Consider the following 7,995-nt stretch of genomic DNA (forward strand, 5'->3'; position numbering starts at 1 on the left):
CCCCCCCCCTTCTTTTGCATATGAAAAGACCCTTTACACAAACAGGAGCAAGCTGGAGTAGGTAGCGGACGCAATTCTCCAAAATCTTTGGGACTTGGTTAGGAGTCTGAAAACCAGAGCAATGTTATTTTTAAATAAGCAAAACTATACATTTATAAAAAAAAAAAAAAAAAAAAAAACACTTTATGGGCTATATAAATAGATCATCTACAAAACATTTATGCAAATAAAAAATGATAATTTAATATAATATGATGTATATAAAATAGTTGATGTAAAAACACACTCCACTGCTAAGGACAGGAAAGTTATGCAGTTTGAAGATTCATGTTATCTATTTTATATTCATTAACATAAATAGTTAGTATATTGTAACTACATAAGACATGCATTTAGCAGCAGGTTTTCTGCTTAAATCAATCAATTATCAAATAAATATCTATGTAGTTGAACTAACACCAACTTCTCAGAAAACACTGCCTACAAAGTAATGACATATTTAGTATGTGTTTTTCTTTTTTTTTAAAGGTCCATAAAAGGGTAAACTCGCCAATTGATTTTAACCAATCACAGCTAACTTTGTGCTTTTTAACTCACAGCTGTGAATGTTCACACTGAGCTAGGAATAAGACTACGGCCAAAAACGCGTAAGCTTGTCTACTAGGCGTTTTATACCTATCCATGTTGATAGTGCTTTTAATTTGATGGATTGAATAAAGCATTTAAATAGTTTTTGGGGGATTCTAGACTCTTTATCTTTGCCGGTCCCACTTTAAATCCCTATAAGAGCAAGCACCAAGGAGACCTGTGACCATGAAACAAGCGATTTGGCAGTTTGGTAGCCTTTAATTCCACGTGACCAGTGACGCTTCCAAACAATTCTCTCACCTGGAACTTGAGGGAGGAACTAAGACAAGCGGTGTGACGGCTCTTCACAGGTTTTTCCAGTTTTTAGGAAGAGAGGACGCATTAGGCCCCCGCAGTCGTCTGACCCCCCACTGATACACTGAGTGAGTACACTATTTGGGCGAGTTTGCAGTAGCTTTCACACAGCTTTAAAGTCTGATTGGCTGGTTTCACATTTAAAGTGAATGTAAATGTTGATGCTAAAGTGCCCGGTTTTTAAAAATTCGATTAAAGACAGGGGCACTTTAATTCATCAAAATTTACATTACACTCCTGTTGTGAAAAAAAAACAAACCTTAGCTTCAGCTTCCTCCACCCGTTGCAAAGCCTCTTCCTGGGTCTAAAATGAGGAATCCGGCTTCCTCCAATCACGGCATTGGATCAGACACTGATTCCCCCGGGGGGGAAGCTGTGATTAGAGGATGACCTATCCATCATTTCTGACATCAGAAATGGCTTGCAACGACCGGAGGAAGCTGGAGCTGCTGTCACGTTTAAAAGGTAAGTTTTTTTTTTCACAACAGGAGTGAAATGTAAATTTTGATGGATTAAAATGCCCCTAATTCAGCAAAATCAAACTCTACACAAAACCCCTGTTAATCGAATTTTTTAAAACCGGGCACTTTAGCATCAAAATTTACATTCACTTTAACTCTCCTAAACATGATAGGAGAGATAGTTCTGACAGCCATTAACATTGCTTTGGAGTTATGGCTCAGCAAAAATATACATGTGCATATGCATATACAGCTTTGAACACGCTGTTAAGCCACAGTGGGTTTGTTTTCTGGTTACTGTTCTGGTATATACCGTGACTTTTTGGGCCAGTCTACCTTAGTATTCAACACTGCCAAGAATTGGATGTTACACAGGAGTTTCCTCAGTGTGCCATATATAAATGATATATTCCTGGGTAGTAGGTTTAGTACATTGCTTGCATCACCCAAACTTTTTCTTTATTAAGAATATAGACCTAATTAATTCAGCTATTCTAATTGCTAGACAACTTATTCTTAAATCCTGGAAGGAGTTTCAAAGTCTTTTAAAGGAAATTAGATTCCAAATAGCAGTGGAGCAATACGATGCTTTAAATTCCCCTGAAAATAAAATTTAAAAATTTCTAGGTAAATGGGATAAGGTTCTTATGTCCTTCACGCTAGTTTTCCAGCTTCAAATTCTTTATCCTATGAGACACTCGTCTGAATTTATACTAGCAATCTTAGCAAGCGACTAGTACCCTGTGGAGTGGAAAAATATTTAACAAAGAAGGCGCGGGGATCGTTGGGAAACTGTTCATGTTAAATAGATAGTAATACAATAGCTCAAGACCATAATAATGATACAACTGTATTATTATTTATTACGGATTACATATGTGAGATATCGCAACTATCTAAATCTCTGCATATCAGCAATAATCAAATCAATCACAAAATTAATCCACAATACCCATTTATTAGCTAATAGTAGTTTAATTTAGGCTTGGGCAGTGAGTCACTGATTCGAATCACTGACTCAACTCACTGCAGTGATCTGAGTGAATGGAATCATGAAAGTGATTCTGATTTAGTTAATTGCCTGTGCTGTGTAAAAGCCACTTTTGAGTGAAGGTGGAGTTTAGGACGCAGCTTTCAAATCAGCTCAGCTCATGACCAGTAATATAATCTGTGTGTGTTTCACTCAGCAGAGAGCTTGTATGAGTCTTTGCCTGAATCACACAGCGTTATATAACAGTGCGCAGCTCTGCTGTTTCTAGACAGTGAAGAAAGTTATTCATGTGTATGGTTATTTTTAACCTGTTTTAAATGTTAAATGGATATCTGTTTTTATTTTTATTTTTACTGAAACTTATATTTGACACACACAGCAGTTTATACTAATCCTGAGCTGCTCTGTGCTGTGTGTGACTCAGTCTCAGTAAAAGTTTGTGCTTCTACTTGGGACTTGCAGAGTTGTCTGTAACTCATCTTGGGAGTCAGTGATTCAGTGACTCATTAGGACAGGAGGGAATTAGACTAAATGGAGAGAACATTAAAGGACACTGAACCCAATTTTTTTCTTTCGTGATTCAGATAGAGCATGCATTTTTAAGCAACTTTCTAATTTACTCCTATTATCAAATTTTCTTTGTTCTCTTGCTATCTTTATTTGAAAAAGAAGGCATCTAAACTATTTTTTGTTCAGACCCTGGACAGCACTTGTTTATTGGTGGGTGAATGTATTCACTAATCATCAAGAACAACCCAGGTTGTTCACCAAAAATGGGCCAGCATCTAAACTTACATTCTTGCATTTAAAATAAAGATACCAAGAGAATAAAGAAAATCTGATAATATGAGTCAATTAGAAAGTTGCTTAAAATTGCATGCTCTATCTGAATCAGGAAATAAAAAAATTGGGTTCAGTATCCTTTTAGGTGCTGGCAAAAGAGTTAGGCGGGGAATTAAAAAGCACATTCGTCGACTTCCTGTGGGAGGAGCGTGTAACAGGTGCAGCAGGTGTACACGCTGGTACTCTGTGAGAGAGAGCCGCTTCCAACCTACCCCGCCACTGATTCTCCTATTGCCAGGAGTGAATAGCCCGCTTGGGGAGAGCAAACCACCTACGTCGGAAGTCCCCCGTAACCGAGACTTGGCCGCCTGGTATCGGCCACCACCACACACACCGGACCTTTTAACTGCAGTAGCAGTAACTGAAAGAAGACACAGCGGAGGTTTGAGCGCCTTCAAAAGCCCCTGGAAGCCGCTGCACAGACTGTACTAAGGACAGAGTACAGACCTACACTTTCGGCAGCGCACGTCGATCAGCTGTTTCACCCGGAAGCAGACGGGAGGTGTCCTACCTGAGACCGGGTAAGCGGTGAGACAAAGGGGAAGACGGAACACGTAGATCCGGACGGCAGACGCACAGCAGGGCAAGCAAGTATAGCCTGAGTAGTGATACGCTTTAGTCTGTGTGCCTACAGGAGATACAGATTCCTGTTTTTCTCTTCAGAGCTATTAGTACGGTGTGGAATGGGGGCAGAAGATTTGTAAGCTTGGAGTATAACTGAAAGACATTACTGGTTCACTTGAGTGGTGGGGTAGCTGGGAGACCCTGAGTATATGTGAAGTATGGATAGTATTGAGTCCTCGCTGAAAGAACCTGGTCACATATAAGATACTAGTGGCGGACACCGTTATTTTTTTTTTTCTTGTATGCTTTTTCCTGGTGACGATAACACAAAAGGAGAGGAGGTCAGCTTTCCCTTTTGTTTGCTTAAAGATCTGTGCGGTGGAAACTGAGTTTATAAAACTGGCAATAAGCGATGAATTGACAGTGGTGTTAACTCCTTCCCCTAATAGATACTGACATTCTCTTTGGAAACCCCTGAAGGAGAGAACAGGACTTTGCTTAAAGTTTATATTAAAGAGGGGGAGATTGAGAAAGGGAAGGGAAGGAACTTTGACCACTAACAGCCTGAATTGTATCCGCTGACTGCTAATGATTATTGCATGTAACAATTGTAACATTTACTACCTTTTTTGTGCGCTGTTTTTTTTCAGGCATAACATAATTGTTTCTTTTGTGGGGTCACAGGAGAGAGAAGAAAATCAAGTCAGACTATAAGTTGAGATAGGGAATTAGGGTAGACTGCACGTTATATATATAGTCATCTTTATTTTTATTTAATTGTTTTTTTTCATCTCACATCATACAATCTATAGGCTTTAGAAGCCTCACTAAGATCCCTGAACGGACACCCTTTCACTTGCACAGTCCGTTTTTTAGGGTCAGTGTTGTCAAACACATTTACACATTTTTGTAGTATCACCACCAAGTATTGTATCTGAACCACTCTGGTTTAAGAGAGTGGCTTATCTTCACTTTCTAATTTTTCCTTTGTTTTTTTGTTTTTTTTTTTTGTTTTTTTTAGGGGTTAAGGAAGGGTAGAGGGGGGAAGGGGAAAAAAAAAGGTATTACACTAAGATCACATTAACACTTATTTTTTAAACTATTTTTCATGGAAAGGTACATCCCTAATCTCAAAGTCAGATCACCCGTGATGCCCCCCAAAAAAGATAAAAAGTCTAAAACAACACAAGAGATAGGGTTGGAGGACAATATTGATACTCAATCGGCAGGTAGTGAGAAACAGCTGACACTCAATCAGCTGGCAGAGATGCTCCTACCCCAATTTGAATCTGTGAAGAAGGAGATAGCTGCCTTATCTAGTGAGATCAGATCATTTTCAAATAGGATACTAGAAGTAGAGGAAAGAATCTCAGTAGTTGAGGACAGACAGAATGCACAAGATTCCAATTGGTCGAATTATGAAAACAAGATAAAAATGATGCAAACTAAGATAGAGGACCTGGAGGACAGGTCCCGTAGAAATAATATACGCATAATTGGACTGCCTGAGTCAAGTGAGTATCAAGATTTGGTAACATTTGCCTCAGTCACTCTACCTCAATTACTTGGAGTGCAGCCCGCTGAAAAAATACACGTAGAAAGAGCACACAGAACAGGAATTGTAAGGGAATCTCAAGAAGGCAACCCACGCCCTAGAATGGTGATAGTCAAGTACTTACATTTTCAACATAAATTACAGATTATGAGACACTATAGAAAGATTCAGGGGTTTAAGATAGGTAAAAATCCAGTCTTTTTATTTCAGGATTTCTCAAGTGAAACTTCCTCAAAAAGGAAAGTTATGGCAATAGAAGCAAAAAAATACTGTTCAGAAAAAGGTATAGCGCTATGATAAGTACTCAGGTCTTCTAAAAATTTGGAAATATAAAAATGAAAGTCAGAGATGATTTTTATTTTGTTGGTGGAAAGGGGGGTTTCCCTCTTTTTTTTAAATCCCCTTTTTTTTTTTCCTTCTCTCCTCTTTTTCTCCTGTATTTTTCTTCCCTTTTTTTTTTTTTTCTTTCTCTCTCTTCCCCTGTCCTGATGGCCTTATATTGTCTGTTACAGGGCTACCGTAACGGCCTTGAACACCCGATCCCGTCAGATCTCGGAAGTGGAGCAAGGCTGGGCCTGGTCAGTACCGGGTTGGGCGACCGCCGGGGAACACCAGGCGCGGTAGGCCGGACAGACTGGATCTCACTCCCGGAAAAAGAGGTAGAAAATAAACTGTTAAGGATAATGAAGTTTTTTCGTTTTAAACTTGGAGTCTGAATGTTGAACTGTGTGTCTTGGAACGTAGGAGTTATTACCTCGCCCATAAAAAGAAAGAATGTGCTTAGGCTGCTAAAACGTCACAAGCCAGATATTATTTTTTTACAAGAGCTGCATTTGAAGGCTACAGAAATTCAAAAGCTTCAAACGAACTGGATTACTGATATTATAGCAACCCCCTGTAATAATAGGAAATGTGGAGTAGCTATAATGTTTAATAGGAACTTATCCTATGTAATAAAGAATCAAATATTAGATCCTAGGGGGAGATATATGTTTTTACAAGTTGAAATAAATAATAGACTGTGGTCGCTTTGCAATATTTATGGCCCAAATGAAATTCAACCAGAATTCTGGGAGATGATTAAAAATAAAGCGGTTAATTATTTGGGACAAAATTTAGTGATGGCTGGTGATTTTAATGCGACCATGTATCCAGAGGTAGATAGATTTAGATCCGGAGCCACTAGGAAACATAAGAGAGAAGCTAAGCTCTTACGGGAATTTACTAAGGCATTAAATTTAAAAGATATCTGGCGCCTACAGCACCCTGATGAGCGCACATTTTCGTGTGAATCCAGAGCATTTAAAAAAATTTCTAGGTTAGATATGTTCTTGATAGATGGGAGACTCCTGACGTTGGGAATAGAGTCCCACATTGATGAGATAGTTTTATCGGACCACGCAATAATAAGTCTGCAGATTGCGGATACAATGGTCCAAGACAAGAATAGAAATACGTTCAGCTTCCCAAAATATATGTTTCAAGACGAAAAGTTCAGAAATTTTCTATCAGAAAAATGGAAGGCGTATTACAGTCAGAATAGGTTGGATGTGAGTAGCCCAGAAGTACTCTGGGAAGCAGGGAAAGCGGTGCTGCGAGGTGAGGTCAAGGGCTATATGGTTAAGAGAAAGCGAAAGCTAACAGAGAGGGAATTCCAATTAATGAACCATCTTAAAAATTCATATAGGAGGTATGTGTTGACTCCAAACAGCGGGTCATGGAATAATTATAAAAAGGCCAAATTAGAGCGTGAGACATTTATCAGGGAAAAAGGCGCCAGGGAAGATATGCATATAAGAGCATTTTGCCAAGGTTATCAGGGGATTGCTACGAAACATCTGGCAAAAATAATTAACTATAGGAAAAAAAAAAATATAATTCCGACTATTAAAGAAGGGAGTAAAATGCATACTCAAACAACAGAAATTAGAGAGGCCTTCCACAGATATTATCAGAAACTATATGCAAAGGTAGATATAGATGAAAAGAGAATGTCTGAGTTCTGGCAAAAGATACAGCTCCCAAAAATCGAGGAAAAAGAGTTAGAGTTGATGAACTCCCCTATAACAGAAGAGGAAGTGATAAAGATGATAGACCGAATTAAAATTAATAAGGCTCCGGGACCGGATGGTCTTCCGGCCGAATTCTATAAAATAATTAAGAAGGATATCTCGAAAATACTTGTGGAATTGTATAATAGTTATTTGATACAGGGGAGATTAAATTCTCGTTATTTCACAGATTCCACAGTGACATTAATCCATAAGAAAGGGAAAGCAGCAGAGGAACTGGGGTCCTATCGTCCAATTTCGCTCCTAAATCAGGACTATAAGATATTAACGGCCATCATTGCAGACAGATTAAAAAAAGTGGTCGGCAATTTGATCCATAGTGACCAATCTGGATTCATCCCGGGGAGGAATGCGGTAAGAAACATGCGGAGGGTCTTAGTCACTGTGGACCATTATCATAATATATCACAGATACCGAAGAAAAAATTACAACCAGACTTGGCCTTACTTACTATCGACGCAGAAAAAGCGTTTGATTCTATTATTTGGGAGCATCTATTCTTATCCCTTAAGAAATTTGGCTTTGAGGGGAATATGATTCAGCTAATTAAAAAGATTTATGCCTAT

The 7,995-nt window shown here is 38.7% G+C and overlaps 1 pseudogene; it reads left to right on the top strand.

Moving 5' to 3' along the window:
- The first annotated feature begins 5,868 nt into the window (after positions 1-5,868).
- On the top strand, positions 5,869-5,983 carry LOC128641523 (uncharacterized; annotated as a pseudogene).
- The last annotated feature ends 2,012 nt before the right edge of the window (positions 5,984-7,995 follow it).

This window comes from Bombina bombina, chromosome 10 (assembly GCF_027579735.1).
Source record: "Bombina bombina isolate aBomBom1 chromosome 10, aBomBom1.pri, whole genome shotgun sequence".
Taxonomy (NCBI): domain Eukaryota; kingdom Metazoa; phylum Chordata; class Amphibia; order Anura; family Bombinatoridae; genus Bombina; species Bombina bombina.